Source organism: Cherax quadricarinatus, chromosome 35 (assembly GCF_038502225.1).
Source record: "Cherax quadricarinatus isolate ZL_2023a chromosome 35, ASM3850222v1, whole genome shotgun sequence".
NCBI lineage: Eukaryota > Metazoa > Arthropoda > Malacostraca > Decapoda > Parastacidae > Cherax > Cherax quadricarinatus.
The window spans coordinates 14,234,188-14,255,826 of NC_091326.1; positions in this window are offsets into that span (position 1 = coordinate 14,234,188).

Genomic DNA, 21,639 nt, shown 5'->3' on the forward strand with positions numbered 1-21,639 from the left:
CAAACCTTCTTTATGACTTGACGTGCTGTTGGAGTGTGAGTAAGGTAATATTTATGAAGAAATTCAGGGAAACTGGCAGGCCGGACTTGAGTCCTGGAGGTCGAAAGTACAGTGCTTGCAATCTGAAGGAGGGGTGTTGATTATGCAGTTTAATAACAGTAATGCAAGCATGCCTCAGGTAAGACAGTGTAGGAGTGAATGATGGCGAAAGTGTTTTGTCTTTTCTCGGGTCACCCTGCCATGTGGGAAACAGCGGATGTGTTAATAAAATTATTATTATTATTATTATTATTATTACTATTATTATTATTATTATTATTATTATTGCTATTATAGCGATTGCAGTGATGATGACACTGGCATTCTATGGAATGGCACTGTGACACGCAACTTTATGCTTTAGACTATAGACTATTTAAGTTAAAAGTTGTTTGTTCATTTTATAGAGCAGAAATTAAATTAAATATATTTATGAAGGTTCTTGTGTAGTTTTAATGTACTTTCTGTATTCTTTTGTATTTCTTCTGCATTTTTATATATTTACTATTTATGTATTTATTTAATATTTTCATTCATTTCTAAGTAATTATATATATATATATATATATATATATATATATATATATATATATATATATATATATATATATATATATATATATATATATATATATATATATATATATATATATATATATATATATATATATATATATAAATATATTTAGTTTTAGGAAATTTTATTTCTTATGTATTGCTGAGTATTTCTGAGGTATTACTAAGTATTTCTTATCTATTCCTAATTATATCGAATGTATTACTAAATATTTTAAGTATTTCATAGTTATTATTAAGTATTTCTTATGTATTACTATTTTCATGAATTACCAAATATTTTTTAGGTACTTCATTATTTGTGTAATTTTATGTATTTCCTGTTTGCATTTTGTCCATTGATTATAAAGTTTTTATATTTCTCGTTTATTTCTGATGTCTCATTATATCTTTTTTCTTTTCAAAATTTATGATGTCTCATATTTTTTTTCTTTTCAAATTTTCAGGACTAAAGCTTATCTAAAACAATGATGCTGGCAGTGTTGAAACTTCAGGAAGGGAAGGCAGCGACTGCTGGCAGTGTTGAAACTTCAGGAAGGGAAGGCAGCGACTGCTGGCAGTGTTGAAACTTCAGGAAGGGAAGGCAGCGACTGCTGGCAGTGTTGAAACTTCAGGAAGGGAAGGCAGCGACTGCTGGCAGTGTTGAAACTTCAGGAAGGGAAGGCAGCGACTGCTGGCAGTGTTGAAACTTCAGGAAGGGAAGGCAGCCACTGCTGGCAGAGTGTTGAAACTTCAGGAAGGGGAAGGCGGCGACTGCTGGCAGGTGTTGAAACTTCAGGAAGGGAAGGCGGCGACTGCTGGCAGTGTTGAAACTTCAGGAAGGGAAGGCAGGCGACTGCTGGCGTGTTGAAACTTCAGGAAGGGAAGGTAGGCGACTGCTGGCGTGGTTGAAGACTTCAGGAAGGAAGGGGCACTGCTGGAGTGTTGAAACTTCAGGAAGGAAGGCGGCCACTGCTGGCAGTGTTGAAACTTCAGGAAGGAGGCAGGCCACTGCTGGCAGTGTTGAAACTTCAGGAAGGGAAGGAGCCAGCTGCTGGAAGGTGTTGGAAACTTCAGGAAGGGAAGGCAGCCACTGCTGGCAGAGTGTTGAAACTTCAGGAAGGGAAGGCAGCGACTGCTGGCAGTGTTGAAACTTCAGGAAGGGAAGGCGCCACTGCTGGCAGGAGTGTTGAAACTTCGGGAAGGAAGGAGGCACGCCACTGCTGGCAAGGAAGGTGTTGAAACTTCAGGAGGAAGGAAGGCAGACTGTGGCAGGTGTTGAAACTTCAGGAAGGGAAGGCAGCCACTGCGCAGCCAGTGTTGAAACTTCAGGAAGGGAAGGCGGCACTGCTGGCGGAGTGTGACTTCAGGAAGGGAAGGCGGCCACTGCTGGCAGAGTGTTGAAACTTCCAGGAAGGGAAGGTAGCGACTGCTGGCAGTGTTGAAACTTCAGGAAGGGAAGGCAGCCACTGCTGGCAGAGTGTTGAAACTTCAGGAAGGGAAGGCAGCCACTGCTGGCAGAGTGTTGAGAAACTTCAGGAAGGGAAGAGGTGCGACTGCTGGCAGTGTTGAAAGCTTCAGGAAGGGAAGGCAGCCACTGCTGGCAGAGTGTTGAAACTTCAGGAAGGGAAGTTGCGGCCACTGCTGGCAGGTGTTGAAACTTCAGGAAGGGAAGGCCACTGCTGGCGTGTTGAAACTGGGAGGGAAGGCAGCCAGCTGTAGTGTGAGAAACTTCAGGAAGGGAAGGCAGCCACTGCTGGCAGTGAGAAACTTCAGGAGGAAGGGAAGGCCACTGCTGGCAGAGTGTTGAAACTTCAGGAAGGGAAGGCAGCCACTGCTGGCAGAGTGTTGAAACTTCAGGAAGGGAAGGAAGGCGACTGCTGGAGTGTTGAAACTTCAGGAACGGAGGCAGCCACGCTGGCAGTGTTGAAACTTCAGGAAGGAAGGCGGCACTGGCAGAGTGTTGAAACTTCAGGAAGGGACAGCCTGCTGGCAGGAGTGTTGAGAAACTTCAGGAAGGAAGGCAGCCACTGCTGGCAGAGTGTTGAAACTTCGGAAGGAAGGACGGCCACCTGCTGGCAGAGTGTTGAAACTTCAGGAAGGGAAGGCGCCACTGCTGGCAAGGAAGTTGCGGGAAGGGAAGGCGGCCACTGCTGGCAGTGTTGAAACTTCAGGAAGGGAAGGCACTGCTGGCAGGTTGAAACTTCAAGGAGCCACTGGCTAAACAAGGCAAGGCAGGTGTTGAAACTTCAGAAAGGGAAGTCAGCCACTGCTGGCAGTGTTGAAACTTCAGGAAGGGAAGGCCGGCTGCTGGCAGAGTGTTGAAACTTCAGGAAGGAAGGCAGCCACTGCTGGCGAGTGTTGAAACTTCAGGAACAGGCAGCCACTGCTGGCGAGTGTTGAAACTTCAAGGAAGGGAAGGCGGCCCTGCTGGCGAGTGTTGAGAAACTTCAGGAAGGGAGGCAGCCACTGCTGGCGAGTGTTGAAACTTCAGGAAGGGAAGGCAGCCACTGCTGGCAGAGTGTTGAAACTTGGAAGGCAGCCACTGCTGGCAGAGTGTTGCTCGGCAGGCACTGCTGGAGTTTGAAACTTCAGGAAGGAAGGCAGCCACTGCTGGCAGTGTTGAAACTTCAGGAGCCACTGGCGGCCAGGTGTGAAACTTCAGGAGGAAGGCAGCTGCTGGCAGAAACTTCAGGAACGGAAGGCAGGCCACTGCTGGCAGAGTGTTGAAACTTCAGGAAGGGAAGGCAGCGACTGCTGGCAGTGTTGAAACTTCAGGAAGGGAAGGCAGCCACTGCTGGCAGAGTGTTGAAACTTCAGGAAGGGAAGGCAGCGACTGCTGGCAGTGTTGAAACTTCAGGAAGGGAAGGCAGCCACTGCTGGCAGTGTTGAAACTTCAGGAAGGGAAGGCAGCCACTGCTGGCAGAGTGTTGAAACTTCAGGAAGGGAAGGCAGCCACTGCTGGCAGAGTGTTGAAACTTCAGGAAGGGAAGGTAGCGACTGCTGGCAGAGTGTTGAAACTTCAGGGAAGGAAGGCGACTGCTGTGTTGAAACTTCGGAGAGCTGGCACCAGTGTTGAAACTTGGCAGGAACGGAAGGCAGCCACTGCTGGCAGTGTTGAAACTTCAGGAAGGGAAGGCAGCCACTGCTGGCAGGTGTTGAGCTCGGAGGCGCCAAACTGCTTGGCGAGTGTTAAAGGGAAGGCGGCCACTGCTGGCAGAGTGTTGAAACTTCAGGGGGAGGAAGGCAGCCACTGCTGGCAGGTGTTGAGAAAGGCTTCAGGAAGGAAGGCAGCCACTGCTGGCAGAGTGTTGAAACTTCGGGAAGGAAGGCGGCCACTGCTGGCAGTGTTGAAACTTCGGAAGGAAGGCAGCCACTGCTGGCAGAGTGTTGAAACTTCAGGAAAAGGAAGGGAAGGCAGCCACTGCTGGCAGAGCCATGTGAGCTTCAGGAAGGAAGGCAGCCACTGCTGGCAGTGTTGAGAAACTTCCAGGAAGGGAGGCGCCACTGCTGGCAGAGTGTTGAAACTTCAGGAAGGAAGGCAGCCACTGCTGGCAGAGGTGTTGAAACTTCAAGGGAGGAAGGCAGCCACTGCAGCAGTGTTGAAAGGCTTCAGGAACGGAAGGCAGCCACTGCTGGCAGAGTGTTGAAAACTTCAGGGGAAGGAAGGCAGCCACTGCTGGCAGAGTGTTGAAACTTCGGAAGGAAGGCAGCCACTGCTGGCAGGAGTTGAAACTTCAGGAAGGCAGCCACTGCTGGCGAGTGTTGAAAACGCACAGGAAGGAGGCAGCCACTGCTGGCAGTGTTGAAACTTCAGGAAGGAAGGCGGCAGCCGGACTGTTGCAGGGAGGAGCTGCTCAGAGTAAACTTGGAAGGGAAGGAGGCACTGCTGGCAGAGTGTTGAAACTTCACAAGGAGGCCGGCCACTGGCAGAGTGTTGAAACTTCAGGGGCAGGCAGCCACTGCTGGCAGAGTGTTGAAACTTCAGGAAGGGAAGGCAGCCACTGCTGGCAGAGTGTTGAAACTTCAGGAAGGGAAGGCAGCCACTGCTGGCAGAGTGTTGAAACTTCAGGAAGGGAAGGCAGCCACTGCTGGCAGAGTGTTGAAACTTCAGGAAGGGAAGGCAGCCACTGCTGGCGAAGTGTTGGAAACTGGGAAGGGAGGCAGCCACTGCTGGCAGAGTGTTGAAACTTCCAGGAAGGGAAGGCAGCCACTGCTGGCGAGTGTTGAAACTTCAGGAAGGGAAGGCAGCCACTGCTGGCAGGAGTGTTGAAAGGCTTCAGGAAGGAGGCAGCCACTGCTGGCGAGTGTTGAAACTTCAGGAAGGGAAGGCAGCCACTGCTGGCAGAGTGTTGAAAACTTCAGGAAGGAAGGAGATGCTGGCCAGGTGGACTAAAGGCGTACGCGGCAGTGTTGAAACTTCAGGAAGGGAAGGAGCGGCTGCTGGCGTGTTGAAACTTCGGAAGGGAAGGCAGCCACTGCTGGCGAGTGTTGAAACTTCAGGAAGGAAGGCAGCCACTGCTGGCAGAGTGTTGAAACTTCAGGAACGGAGGCAGCCACTGCTGGCAGAGTGTTGAAACTTCAGGAAGGGAAGGCAGGCCACTGCTGGCAGGTGTTGAAACTTCAGGAAGGGAAGGCGCCACTGCTGGCAGAGTGTTGAAACTTCAGGGAAGGAAGGCAAGCCACTGCTGGCAGAGTGTTGAAACTTCAGGAGGAAGGAAGGCAGCCACTGCTGTGAGTGGTTGAAACTTCGGGAACGGAAGGCAGGCCACTGCTTGGCCAGGAGTGTTGACTTCAGGAAGAGGCAGGCCACTGCTGGCAGTGTTGAAACTTCGGAAGGGACGGAGGCAGGCCACCTGGGAGTGGTTTGAAACTTCAGGAAGGGAACGCCACTGCTGGCAGGTGTTGAAACTTCATGAAGGGAAGGCAGCCACTGCTGGCAGAGTGTTGAAACTTCAGGAAGGGAAGGCAGCCACTGCTGGCAGAGTGTTGAAACTTCAGGAAGGGAAGGCAGCCACTGCTGGCAGAGTGTTGAAACTTCAGGAAGGGAAGGCAGCCACTGCTGGCAGAGTGTTGAAACTTCAGGAAGGGAAGGCAGCCACTGCTGGCAGAGTGTTGAAACTTCAGGAACGGAAGGCAGCCACTGCTGGCAGAGTGTTGAAACTTCAGGAAGGGAAGGCAGCCACTGCTGGCAGAGTGTTGAAACTTCAGGAAGGGAAGGCAGCCACTGCTGGCAGAGTGTTGAAACTTCAGGAACGGAAGGCAGCCACTGCTGGCAGAGTGTTGAAACTCAGGAAGGGAAGGCAGCCACCGCTGGCAGAGTGTTGAAACTTCAGGAAGGGAAGGCAGCCACTGCTGGCAGAGTGTTGAAACTTCAGGAAGGGAAGGCAGCCACTGCTGGCAGAGTGTTGAAACTTCAGGAAGGGAAGGCAGCCACTGCTGGCAGAGTGTTGAAACTTCAGGAAGGGAAGGCAGCCACTGCTGGCAGAGTGTTGAAACTTCAGGAAGGGAAGGCAGCGACTGCTGGCAGTGTTGAAACTTCAGGAACGGAAGGCAGCCACTGCTGGCAGAGTGTTGAAACTTCAGGAAGGGAAGGCAGCCACTGCTGGCAGAGTGTTGAAACTTCAGGAAGGGAAGGCAGCCACGCTGGCAGAGTGCTTCGAAACTCAGGAAGGGAAGTTGCAGCGCCACTGCTGGCAGAGTGTTGAAACTCAGGAACGGGAAGGCAGCCACCTGCTGGCAGAGTGTTGAAACTTCAGGAACGGAAGGTGGCAGCCACTGCTGGCAGAGTGTTGAAACTCCAGGAAGGGAAGGCAGCCACTGCTGGCAGAGTGTTGAAACTTCAGGAAGGGAAGGTAGCGACTGCTGGCAGAGTGTTGAAACTTCAGGAAGGGAAGGCAGCCACTGCTGGCAGAGTGTTAAAACTCCAGGAAGGGAAGGCAGCCACTGCTGGCAGAGTGTTGAAACTCCAGGAAGGGAAGGCAACCACTGCTGGCAGAGTGTTGAAACTTCAGGAAGCTAAGGCAGCGACTGCTGGCAGAGTGTTGAAACTTCAGGAAGGGAAGGCAGCGACTGCTGGCAGAGTGTTGAAACTTCAGGAAGGGAAGGCAGCCACTGCTGGCAGAGTGTTGAAACTTCAGGAAGGGAAGGCAGCGACTGCTGGCAGAGTGTTAAAACTCCAGGAAGGGAAGGCAGCGACTGCTGGCAGATTATTGAAGCTTCAGGAAGGGAAGGCAGCGACTGCTGGCAGAGCGTTGAAACTTCAGGAAGGGAAGGCAGCGACTACTGGCAGAGTGTTAAAACTCCAGGAAGGGAAGGCAGCGACTGCTGGCAGATTATTGAAGCTTCAGGAAGGGAAGGCAGCGACTGCTGGCAGTGTTGAAACTTCAGGAAGGGTAGGCAGCGACTGCTGGCAGAGTGTTGAAGCTTCAGGAAGTGAAGGCAGCGACTGCTGGCAGAGTCTCAAGTTGGGTACAGAAAGAAAGTGATCAAGTTTGTGAGCAAAGTTCCGTCATCACTCACACGGACCTTTCTCCTACCTCTTCTCCCCTTCCTCCCTACCACCATCCCCCGTTCTCTCTCTCCCTCTCTCTTTCTCTCTGTCTGTTTGTCTCTCTCTCTCTGTCTCTCTCTGTCTCTGTGTATCTGTCTGTCTGTCTGTCTGTCTGTCTCTCTCTCTCTCTCTCTTACCAGTTACTTAGAAGTAAAAAGGGGCAGGGAGAGAAATATTTGAATATGTAATGACAATGAGAGAATGAGAGAGAGAGAGGGAGAGAGAGAGAGAGAGAGAGAGAGAGAGAGAGAGAGAGAGAGAGAGAGAGAGAGAGAGAGAGAGAGAGAGAGAGAGAGAGAGAGAGAGAGAGAGAGAGAGAGAGAGAGGGAAAACAGTAGTACACGAAAAGAGGTTCAAAGAGATTTACAAAAAAAAGTAAAGAGAACACTGATTGCAGCTCCACCGAAAACGAAAAAAAAAAAATTAAGTCAAAATTGGAATATAAGAGGAAGAGGATGAGTCAGAGTGAGGACACAGACTTTCAATGCCTCTCTCTCTCTCTCTCTTTCTTTGAAGTCTCCGAAATTCTCCGGAGGGCAAGAAAAAAAAATAGAATCTACTTTTCTATCTTTTTCCTATCATTCGCGTTGTCTTGCATCTAACGACCGTCGATTTGCTGTGAATTCCGGCACCCGAGAGTCATTCTAATTTTTTTTTAAGAACATAAGAACGGAGGAACACGGCAGCAGACCTACTGGCCTGTACTAAGCAGGTCCTTCTCAAACCCATGTTTTTATTCTAACAAAAATATGGACCCAGAAAACAGCAGCAGCAGCAACAGTGTTGCAGCTGAGGCTGTTTTTTCAAAATTAATTTTAAGAAGAGAAAGTAAAGGAATACTCGCTGTACCTGACCGAGATACAACGAAACTCGACACAACGAAACTCGACACAACGAAACTCGACACAACAAAAGTCGACACATCGAACCTCGACATAACGTAACTCAGTATAATGGTACTCGTCATTACCGACTCCTAATATACTAGACAGAATCCGCCTAGTAAATTGCACTCTTAACTCCTTAATTTTCGTTATTTATTGCAACATATCTGTAAACTGTTTTTGGTACTTTATTATGTATACAGTAGAGTACTTTTTATGCATAGAGTAGATAACATGTTTACACTATCATATATTAACTGAACAATAGAGCTAGGCCCAAAAAATGCATATACAGCACACACATTACTTATTTTAAATTATTTTCGTCCATAGTTTATTGTGAGTTGTGAATATTTATTGTAGGAAATCTGAATATATGAAGAATGGCTCTAATTGAAAACCGCTGTATTATCGAACGCCGTAAAGTAAAGCGCTGTAAAGTGGCTCCCTCTTGTAGAATTCTTTATTAGGTATACAAAAGAGTACTTTATTGTTGTTTTTGCTATTTAATGGACACTAGGACATTCCTGCTATTAGTCAGATATATTAAAAGTCTGTGGGGACTAGTGTGTATAAGTGATACGTCTATCTCACACTGAGCAGACTGAGGACTGAGCCTGCATGGCCCACACTGGCTTTCCATCTACTTTAAAAACACGAAGCAAAATTTAAGTATCAAGGAAGAGAGAGAACGTCAGGTCCCTAGAAGTGGCTGATGCAGAGTCTGTGTTTTGGTTTCCTTAGGGTCGTGACGCTGCTTTTAAATGAGCGGCGTTTTGTTCTCCAATGTTGGAGCCGCAGTCTGCCAAGAACAGCAGCTGCAGCAGCATCAGCACCACCAGCAGCAACAGTGGTAGCAGCACTAGCGACAGCAGCACCAGCGGCAGTAGCACCAGCGGCAACAGCACCAGCGGCAGTAGCATCAGCGGCAGGAGCACCAGCGGCAGAAGCTGCTACTGTTCTTAGATCACTTCCTGGATAGGAAGATCAGTGTTGGAATGCAGTGGCTAGTCTGAAGGTGACCATCTGTGCTGGTCTTGGGATGTGGGACAGAAAAACATTGCCTCTCGTTGTCCTCTTCAAGGACATTTCACCGGGAACTGGACAAAAATTCACTGCAAGATCAACTAAACGAATTACTTCGAATATGACCAATACCATTTCATTTTTTCCTCTTGTAAAAACTGTAGGTATGTATTGATACCGAGAATAGTTTGTAGAAATCGCTTTGTAACCCTTTTGCCAATCGCTTCAATCGAGGCCAGTGCTCCTTCCCTGTGTTTTTGATGTCTCCATTAAACGATACGATCGCATAAAGCAATCACAAGGACATCAAAACACTGCAATGGGACATGACAGTGTGTGGGTGATCCATACGAGGCAGCCTCCATAGTTGTATGACAGATTTTATGACCATTTCATTACCTAATCAAATGTTGGAGGATCGACTTGGAGTCACTGGCTCCTCACCTCGTTATTTAAAATAAATAATTCTGGGAAAGTTTACATTATCTTCTCGGAAGATCGCAGCGATAAAACTAACTGTAATAATGTTGGGAGAATTACCGACAACGTGTTAGGTAAAAGGACACTTGTTCAACTAATGCGACATTTTATTGTGACAACGTTTCGCTCTTTAGAAGCTTTGCCAAGCTGTTACGGTTTGATTAAGCTCCTGGAGAGCGAAACGTTGCCACAATAAAATGTTCTAGAGAACGAAATAACTACTTTAGCTATCACTAGGGAGATCAAATCTATAATAACTTTAGACACTCTATAAATTGATCGTCTAATTATCTAAACTTCGAAATCTGAGCCTGAAACTCCGCAAATTGGAGAATCTCACGAAATGTGAGGCTCAAAATCATCTTTTAACCACACGCAGTGTACGACCGTGAATCACTGAAATCCCACACAATGGGGGATCGGAAAGACTGCTAATCCCACAGTCCTGGCCAGCGCAGTAGGGTCTGAAACACAGCCAATCCCTAAAACCGCAAATCCCAGAATCCCCGCCCCCATTCCTCCCCTCGCAGCGGGTGCCACGGGAGATATTGTGGAATGTCTCTGGCGAACCTCCTCACTCCCTATCGCTTTCCTATACACGTCCAGACGAGCGCTTCTTGAAATTCCAGATGGCGGGTTAGACGTGAGGTTTGTTATCGGGGAAATGATCTTGTCTACTGGTGGTCGCTCTATATTCAGTACGAAGATGCCTCAAGATACCCTCTTATTCTCTTCCTTCTCTTTATTCATCCTTCTTTCTACTTTTTTCATTCATTCCCTCCTCATTTCTTCATGTCTACGTTCATTTACACTTTCTTCCTACCTTCTTTGCTTTTTTAATTTCTTTTTCTTTAAGCAACTCATTCCTTCTTTCCTTCCCTCTCACCTTTCCGTTTTTAATCCTTTCTTCTTTTCTGCTTGTTTCATTTTCATTGCTCTGCATACAATATATTCCTTAGTGCACATTCATTAATATTTATTATGCTCTCGTGCTTTTCTCCACTGATTTTCATGTTGTTGTTAATGTTAATAGTGATGTTCCTGGCTTACGTTAGTTACTCTCTGTTTGTTAATTTTAAGGCCTATTGCCTACGTAAGCCATGCGTGTCGTAAGAGGCGACTAAAATGCGGGAGCAAGGGACTAGTAACCCTTTCTCTTGTATAAATTACTAAATTTAAATGAAAAAAACGTTCGTTTTTCTTTTCAGGTCACGCTGCCTTGATGGGAGACGACCGGCGTGATGAAAAGAAAGAAAGAAAGAACATATATATATATATATATATATATTATATATATATATATATATATATATATATATATATATATATATATATATTCTATATATACATATATATATATATATATATATATATATATATATATATATATATATATATATATATATATATATATATATATATATATATATATATATATACATATATATATCAATAACAACACTGGACTAGCCTACGATTCGAACCCATGTTGTACTGGCCTGCCTCATGGTAAGCGAGAACCACATAAAGCTTTAAACCGTCATGTGGTTCTCGCTTACCATGAGGCAGGCCAGTACAACATGGGTTCGAATCCTTGGCTAGTGCAGTGCTGTTATTGATCAATACCACTCGTCCGTGGTTACAATAATATATATATTTAAAATGCCGTATTACAGATAACTTACTTTTATTAATCATTTAAGCTGTAGAATTCAGAATTCTTGTTGCATCATATATTTCCCTACTCTACCTACTCTTCTGCTTCATTTCAATCCTACCTTTTCCACCTCCAGACTTCCCTTCTTCCCCTTGGTTCTCTGTCTCACTTCCTTCTTTATTTCCCTATATTTTATGTATTTTTATCTTTGCTTCATTCCTTCATTTTCTACGCCCGAGCCTTCTCTCTCTCTCTCTCTCTCTCTCTCTCTCTCTCTCTCTCTCTCTCTCTCTCTCTCTCTCTCTCTCTCTCTCTCTCTCTCTCTCTCTCTCTCTCTCTCTCTCTCTCTCTCTCTCTCTCTCTCTCTTTCTCTCTAACTTTCTTTCTTTCTCTCCATCTTCCTTCCTTCCCTGCGTATCACACAACGTTTAATATCTATCTAGCTGCCACACCAATTTTCCTACCACCCTCCACGTTTTCGATAATATCCACAGCTGCAGTAAACCCCAACGAGCCCAAAATTTCAGAATCAAATTTACCCACGGTCGATGGAAAGCAAATATGGAGAAAAATCTTCCAGCAAACATTGACACGAAACTCATGCAGTTTCAGTGTCGATTTTGTCTGGTGTGTCCAGTCATGAATCGGGTCAAAAGGTTTGCAGTTAGTGGAATACATTGTAGGACTGTTTCCGTCTGTTTGTTTATCATGACGGAACGAAGTTTTTGAGAGGGCTTTGTTGACAGACTTTCTAGTACTTTCCCCTCCCTTACACACACACACACCCATACACACTCTCTTTTTTGTTGATAGCTGTTTTAAATTAACAGCCAACCAATTCAGCATGCTCATGACTGTCGTTCTCGCCCGTGGTAAGATAAAATCCAGATCAACTTAACAGGTCGCCCAAATGACTGTTTTCGTTATTGTGTATTCACAAACATTTCATTAGCTTCCCCAGTAACTGTCCCCACCTGTGTGTTATCAGTCATCCCAAGAAATTACCAAGTGACTCTGTTTATGACTGTTAATCATCCCAACACATACTCCAGGAATCGTCCTTGTTGCCGTCTGTGTTACCACACACCCCGGCAGGTTCTTAATTGATTTACTATGTTTAAAATTCCTCTGAGCAGATGCTTCAGGGACCGACTCTTTTATGTTCCCAATAAAAATGCTAGGCAAAAGGACTCGTTTGTAACTAATGGTACATTTTATTGTGGCAACGTTTTTCTCTCTCAAAGAGCTTTTGCCAAGCAGACACAAATAAACACAGGGATAGGAGGATATTTATAAATATTAGAGTAAGATGTAAAAGCATAATAAAATCGTTTCAAATAGAATTTTTGTTTTACTTTATGTGCAAAGACGCTCTCGACATGCCTCTAATAATTCGAAACTAAAATATACCAGCCTCCTATTGTGGCCTCAAAGCAGCTTAGGTTACAACACTGCAACAAGCATTTAGTGCTTTCAATTCCACCCCAATTTATATCATTAACAAACTAATGACAGAGTGAATGTATAATACAGCAGAATGTATTATTCATTATCACTTGCTATAAAATATTCCTTTAGAAGCAAATATAAATATATATATATATATATATATATATATATATATATATATATATATATATATATATATATATATATATATATATATATATATATATATATAAATATATATATATATATATATATATATATATGTATATATATATATATATATATATATATATATATATATATATATATATATATATATATATATATATATATATATATATATATATATATATATATATAATATATATATATATATATATATATATATATATATATATATATATATATATATATATACATATATATATATATATATATATATATATATATATATATATATATATATATATATATATATATATATATATATATATATAATATATATATATATATATATATATGTATATATATATATATATATATATATATATATATATATATATATATATATATATATATATATATATATATATATATATATATATATATATATATATATATATATATATATATATATATATATATATATATATATATATATATATATATATATATATATGTCAGATGAATAGGCGAACTTGTGATCTTGGCTTAAATAGCAACGCTCATCTTGCCATATAGGACAAGCGAAAATTTGTGTATGGAATAATTTCGCCAAAATCATTCTTAACCTAACGAAAAAAATATATTTCACTGTATTTGTTTAGTATTAAATTACTGTAAACAAATCTAAAATATATTTAGTTGGGTTAGACTAAAATAAATTGCGCTTGTTATAATAAGGTTACGTAAGTTTTCTAAGATTCTTTTGATGCAAAATTATAATTTTTTACATTAACATTATTGAAAAAAAATATCTTTAAACGTATAAGAGAAAATTTTAGAAAGGGCTTAATTTTAAATGAGTTCTTGCTAATTGACCAGTTTTACATATTCGGCACGACATATATATATATATATATATATATATATATATATATATATATATATATATATATATATATATGTCGTGCCGAATAGGCAGAACTTACGATCTTGGCTTAAATAGCAACGCTCATCTTGCCATATAGGACAAGTGAAAATTTGTGTATGCAATAATTTCATGCCAAAATCATTCTGAACCTAACAGAAAAAATATATTTCACTGTGTTTGTTTAGTATTAAATTATTGTAAACAAATCTAAAATATATTTAGTTGGGTTAGGCTAAAATAAATTGCGCTTGTTATAATAAGGTTAGGTAAGTTTTCTAAGTTCCTTTTTCGTGCAAAATTATAAATTTTTACATCAACATAAATGAAAAAATATATCTTTAAACGTATAAGAGAAAATTTTAGAAATGACTTAATTTTAAATGAGTTCTTGCTAATTGACCAGTTTTACATATTGGCACGACATATACATATATATATATATATATATATATATATATATATATATATATATATATATATATATATATATATATATATATATATATATATATATATATATATATATATACAGTATATATATTGGGAGGTACCACCTCCAGAACTTTACTGGGGACCCTCATCCTCAGAGAAGACAATAAACGTACCTCAGGGAAAACTCAAGGTTCTCCCCGGAGCTGTTTGAATATTTTCTTCTCCTACCACCCCCTATACATACATACATACATACATACATATATATATATATATATATATATATATATATATATATATATATATATATATATATATATTTATATTTATATATATATATATATATATATATATATATATATATATATATATATATATATATATATATATATATATATATATATATATATATATATATATATATATATATATATATATATATATATATATATATATATATATATACATATATATATATATATATATATATATATATATATATATATATATATATATATATATATATATATATATATATATATATATATATATGTATATATATATATATATATATATATATATATATATATATATATATATATATATATATATATATATATATATATATATATATATACATGCAATAAGATCACAGTAAAAACACATATGCAGTATAATGTGATCCTTTATTGACAATCTACCTGGGGTAGAGGTACGCGAGTATCTATAGTGAGGTTCAGAATGCTGAGGTCAACATTCAAGGAAGGAAGGCAATTAAAAGGCTTAGACTAAACCTCACAGTCAACCCCCACAACAAAGAAACGCCTGACACGCGACAATACCGGACTCATAAGAAAAGAGGAACACTGCAGTAGGTCCGCTGGTCCAACTAGACAGGTCCTCACGACATCCCACTAACAAAATATTCTACCCAAGAAATAAGGTTTATTATTTGTCCAATGTATTATTAAACTCTATCCAAATTTTATTAATTATAAATGACTCTAATTTATATAAACCTAAGGAAATATTCATATTATTTTCAAAACTGCTTTTTATGAAACAAGATTCAATTACATTTCTGTCGACCATGGACTTGCTTCATCCAACTTTCTCAACTTTTCGAAAATCAATTGAATGGTTAAAATCTCTCACATGAATAAATAGAGCATTGGAATCTTGTCCAGTTCTAATGCTATATTTATGTTGTTTTAATCTAAGTTCAAGACTTTTACCAGTTTGACCGTAATAAACTTTATCGCAAATTTTACAAGGAATCTTATAGACACATCCATCAGCATTTTGAGGGAAATTCTTTATCAAAAGTTTTTTTACTGTATCAAGATTTTTAAATACAACTTTAATATTAAAAGTCTTAAGAAGAGAAGACATATCAACCAAGTTTTCATGGTAAGGGAGAACCAACATGTTTTTCGTTGAATAAGGTTGGTTGTCTCTTTTTGGGTTGATCTGAAATACCCGAGAAATGAAATTGATAAATCATTTAAAATTGCTAGAAATACTTTTTACAACCCAACCTTATTCAACTAAAAATATGTTGGTTCTCCCTTACCATGAAAACTTGGTTGATATGCCTTCTCTTCTTAAGACTTTTAATATTAAAGTTGTATTTAAAAATATTGATACAGTAAAAAAAACTTTTGATAAAGAATTCCCCCCAAAATGCTGATGGATGTGTCTATAAGATTCCTTGTAAAATTTGCGATAAAGTTTATTACGGTCAAACTGGTAAAAATCTCGAACTAAGATTAAAACAACATAAATATAGCATTAGAACTGGACAAGATTCCAATGCTCTATTTATTCATGTGAGAAATTTTAACCATCCAATTGATTTTCAAAAAGTTGAGAAAGTTGGATCAAGCAAGTCCATGGTCGACAGAAATATAATTGAATCTTGTTTCATAAAAAGCAGTTTTGAAAATAATATGAATATTTCCTTAGGTTTATATAAATTAGAGTCATTTATAATTAATAAAATTTGGTTAGAGTTTAATAATACATTGGACAAATAATAAACCTTATTTCTTGGGTAGAATATTTTGTTAGTGGGATGTCGTGAGGACCTGTCTAGTTGGACCAGCGGACCTACTGCAGTGTTCCTCTTTTCTTATGAGTCCGGTACTGTCGCGCGTCAGGTGTTTCTTTGTTGTGGGAGTTGACTGTGAGGTGTAATCTAAGCCCTTTAATTGCCTTCCTTTGATGTATTACTTTCATAGTTCCTTGACAATGTGAGTAGTCACGAAAGCGCTTGGAATTTCACTACTCTTACACATTGATTGTTTTGCATATATATATATATATATATATATATATATATATATATATATATATATATATATATATATATATATATATATATATATGTTGATGAATAGGTAAAACTAGCTCTTGTTGCCAAACAAGGCAAGCGAATATTTGTGTATGCAATAATTTCGCAAAAATCATTCTGAACCTATCGATAACAAAATTGTTATTGATTGTAATTAAATTATTGTAAACTTATCTAAAATATATTTAGCTGGATTAGGCTAAATTAAATTGCGCTTGTTTTAATAAGGTTAGGCAAGTTTTCTAAGGTTCTTTTAGTACAAAATTATTATTTTTTACATTAACACCAATTAAAAAATATATCTTTAAAAGTATAAAAGAAAATTATAAAAAGGGCGTAATTTTAAATAAATTCTTGCTAATTGATCAGTTTCACACACACACACACACACACGCAGACACATACATACACACACACACACAAACACACACACACACACATACACACACACACACACAAACACACACACACACACACACACACACACACACACACACACACACACACACACACACATACACACACACACACACACACACACACACATATATATATATATATATATAATATATATATATATATATAATATACATATATATATATATATATATATATATATATATATATATATATATATATATATATATATATTTATATATATATATATATATATATATATTTATATTTATTATCACACTGGCCGATTCCCACCAAGGCAGGGTGGCCCGAAAAAGAAAAACTTTCACCATCATTCACTCCATCACTGTCTTGCCAGAAGGGTGCTTTACACTACAGTTTTTAAACTGCAACATTAACACCCCTCCTTCAGAGTGCAGGCACTGTACTTCCCATCTCCAGGACTCAAGTCCGGCCTGCCGGTTTTCCTGAACCCGTTCATAAATGTTACTTTGCTCACACTCCAACAGCACGTCCAGTGTTAAAAACGATTCGTCTCCATTCACTCCTATCAAACACGCTCACGCACGCCTGCTGGAAGTCCAAGCCCCTCTCACACAAAACCTCCTTTACCCCCTCCCTCCAACCTTTCCTAGGCCGACCCCTTCCCCGCCTTCCTTCCACTACAGACTGATACACTCCTGAAGTCATTCTGTTTCGCTCCATTCTCTTTACATGTCCGAACCACCTCAACAACCCTTCCTCAGCCCTCTGGACAACAGTTTTAGTAATCCCGCACCTCCTCCTAACTTCCAAACTACGAATTCTCTGCATTATATTCACACCACACATTGCCCTCAGACATGACATCTCCACTGCCTCCAGCTTTCTCCTCGCTGCAACATTCATCACCCATGCTTCACACCCATATAAGAGTGTTGGTAAAACTATACTCTCATACATTCCCCTCTTTGCCTCCAAGGACAAAGTTCTTTGTCTCCACAGACTCCTAAGCGCACCACTCACCCTTTTCCCCTCATCAGTTCTATGATTCACCTCATCCTTCATAGATCCATCCGCTGACACGTCCACTCCTAAATATCTGAACACATTCACCTCCACCATACTCTCTCCTTCCAATCTGATATCCAATCTTTCATCACCTAATATTTTTGTTATCCTCATAACCTTACTCTTTCCTGTATTCACTTTTAATTTTCTTCTTCTTTTGCACACCCTACCATATATATATATATATATATATATATATATATATATATATATATATATATATATATATATATATATATATATATATATATATATATATATATATATATATATATATATATATATATATATATATATATACATATATATATATATATATATATATATATATACATATATAATTCGCAGAACAGGAGAAATATTCACAAACCCTAATCTCAGGTCTAAGGAGATTCGAACGTACGAACTTTGGAACAAGGTACGCAGTGCTCTACTCACCGTATCACACTGGTTCAATACCTTGGCGCCCAGCCAACGCTAGACGTTTTGGTCCAACTGTGTACCTTGTTCCAAGGTTCGTCGGTTCGAGTCTTCTTCGACCTGAGATTAGTGCTTATATATATATATATATATATATATATATATATATATATATATATATATATATATATATATAGATAAAAATATATATATATATATATATATATAAATATAAATATATATATATATATATATATATATATATATATATATATATATATATATATATATATATCGTGCAGAATAGGTAAAAGCTGGTCAATTAGCATGAACAGTTTTAAAATTAAGTCCTTTCTAAAATTTTCTCTGAAGTTTAAAGATATATAAATATTCATATACTCAAAAATAAATTTTTTGTTACTTTTGACAAATTATGCTTACCAATCTAAGTGAAAAAAATCTAAATTAGAAAATAACACAGATTACTATTGAAGGTTAATAATAAAAATAATGTTGATGATGATGATGATGATGATAATAATAATAATAATAATAATAATAATAATAATAATAATAATAATAATAATAATAATAATAAATAATAATAATAATAATAATAATAATAATAATAATAATAATAATAATAATAATAATAATAATAATAATAATAATAATAAATAATAATAATAATAATAATAATAATAATAATAATAATAATAATAATAATAATAATAATAATAATAATAAAAATAATAATATCATCATTATTATCATTTTTATTAGAATTATTATTATTATTTTAACTATTATTTTCATTATCATTATTATTATTATCATTATAAATACTTTTAGAAGGCTTTGTACGACTTAGATGAGACAGATATAGAGATAGAAAGAGAGAGAGAGAAAAAAAAAGTTTAAATTAACATTCGGTTGGTTCCTCACATTTCTGGTCTTCGAAAAAATTACTCCCTTACCTCTTGCTATCTCTTCTTTGAGACTTATGTCCCTCTGCCTCTCAATGACACTATCTTAACTCCTTCGCGACATTTTTCGGTCTTGTTTCTCGCTTTAACTCACATTTATTCAGATTACCTGTGTATATCATCGCTCTGATTTCTTTGCCTGGCCATTATTCGGTTATCCGGCCATGTCTTTAATATTATCTGGTTTGCTATCATTTGTATCTCTGCTGTGACTTTAATAAATCATTCGGGTTATCCGAATTTTTCCTTCATTTATTCGGCTCAGCGGTGTTCTCTCTAATTTTGGGGTCGCTTTGGACGACGGTCCGCTTATCCGGCCTCACCCCTCGTTTATCCGGCTCAGGGGCCGGGAGCGGACCTTCATTAAGGTAACTACCGGCCAGCACTAGCCACACCCGACAATTTATACGACTGAACCCCCATATTTATCTTCATTTTGTCCTTCCAGACTGTTTGTGGTGGTTATCTGCACGTGTGATGTGTCTTTGTAATGGTCTGCCAGCTGGTCAGTCAGCTGGTCAGGCAGCTGGTCAGCAGCGTCGTATTGTGCACACACACACATCCACGCACGCACGCATACACACACACACACACACACACACATACACACACACACACACACACACACACACACACACACACACACACACACACACACACACACACACACACACACACACCACACCTATAAGGACCCAGGTATCAAGCAGTCACTCTACCCTCATCATTCTCTTGCCCTCCCCCCACCTCCCCTCCCCTTCTAATCCCATCACACACACACCTCCCCGGTTTCTAGGGGTCACTCTACCCTCATCCTTTTTCCCCCAACCCCTCCCCCTCCCCCTCCCCCTCCCCCTCTCCCCTTAATCCCATCCCTCTCTCTCGCACACATACACACACACATACACAAGCACACATACACTTTACACATACACATACTCCCCATTCCCCTAACCATCTCTTTCCCTCCCCCTCCAATAACCTTCCTCCCCTCCCCCATAACCATCCATCCTCCTCCCCCTAATAATCTATTCCCCTTCCCCTAACCATCTCTCCCCCTTCCTTCTGTGGTGCAATGGGGCAACCTAGAACTAGAATGAGAGCCAAGGGCCTGAAGGACGAATCTGGGAGGGAGGACTGGGAGGCAGAGCTCAAAAAAAGGGAGGAAGACTGGGGAAGGAGGCTAGATGAGCTTGCAAGGAAGATGGAGGAGAGGTTAGCAGCAGAGAGCAGAAGGTGGGAGCAACATGCCACAGTAGCAGAAGCCAAGATACAGAGATTAGAAGAGGAGCTGAGAAATCTGAAACAGCCTAGAGATAAAGATAATACAGAAGTAGCATCAGCAATGTTTACATCAGACACAGACAAAGGGTCTGGAGGGAGCATGGAAGCTAAACTGTATGCAAAGGTCCTGTTAAACACACATGGGGCCAAAACAAAGACAGGGAGCGCACTAGGACAGTATGAGAGGTTGGAAGACATTGAAGGAACTAGGACATATGCAGGGACTTTACCAGACACTTGTGGGGGCCAGGAACAGGTGAGCAGGAAGGACAAACCAATGAGCATAGGGGCCACAGCTAGGGAAGGGATTGAAGGAAGGAACACTCCATGGGAAGGAACTAAAACACCTCAGAGGATGCAATGGGAGTCACAGTGGGAGGTGGAAAGGGAGAGATCAGTTTTTGTCTATGGGCTAGACGAAGCTGAAGGGGAAACCTATGATGAAAGAAAACAGGAGGAGAAAAAAGCGATTGAAGGTATCATGAAGGTGATAGGCGAGGGAGACATGACCCAGGTGGCAAATTTTCGGAGAATCGGGTGGTTCACAAAGAGAAGGAAACGGCCTCTCAAAGTAATTTTCAAGGCAGAATCAACTCGAACCATGATCCTGCAGGAGAAAGCACGGCTGAGAGGCAAACAGGAGTTCAAGAGTGTGTACCTCGATCGAGACAGAACACAGGAGGAAAGGATGATACTGAAAGAGAGAGTGCAAAAACGAAAGGAGGAATGGGAGGAAATGACAAAGAAGAGCAGAATAACCCAGGCACAGGTGGAAGGGCAAGCACACCCCCCAGAAACACCTGCAGAAGGACTCCAACCACGACACCCCCAAGGCAACTGAACAATCTAAACCAACAATCACACACCGATCCCTCTGTTCCCACCCCCCGCACCACGAACCCTACCCCTACAGCAACCCCCTATGGGAGCTCTTCCTCCACCTCCACTGCAACCCCCCACA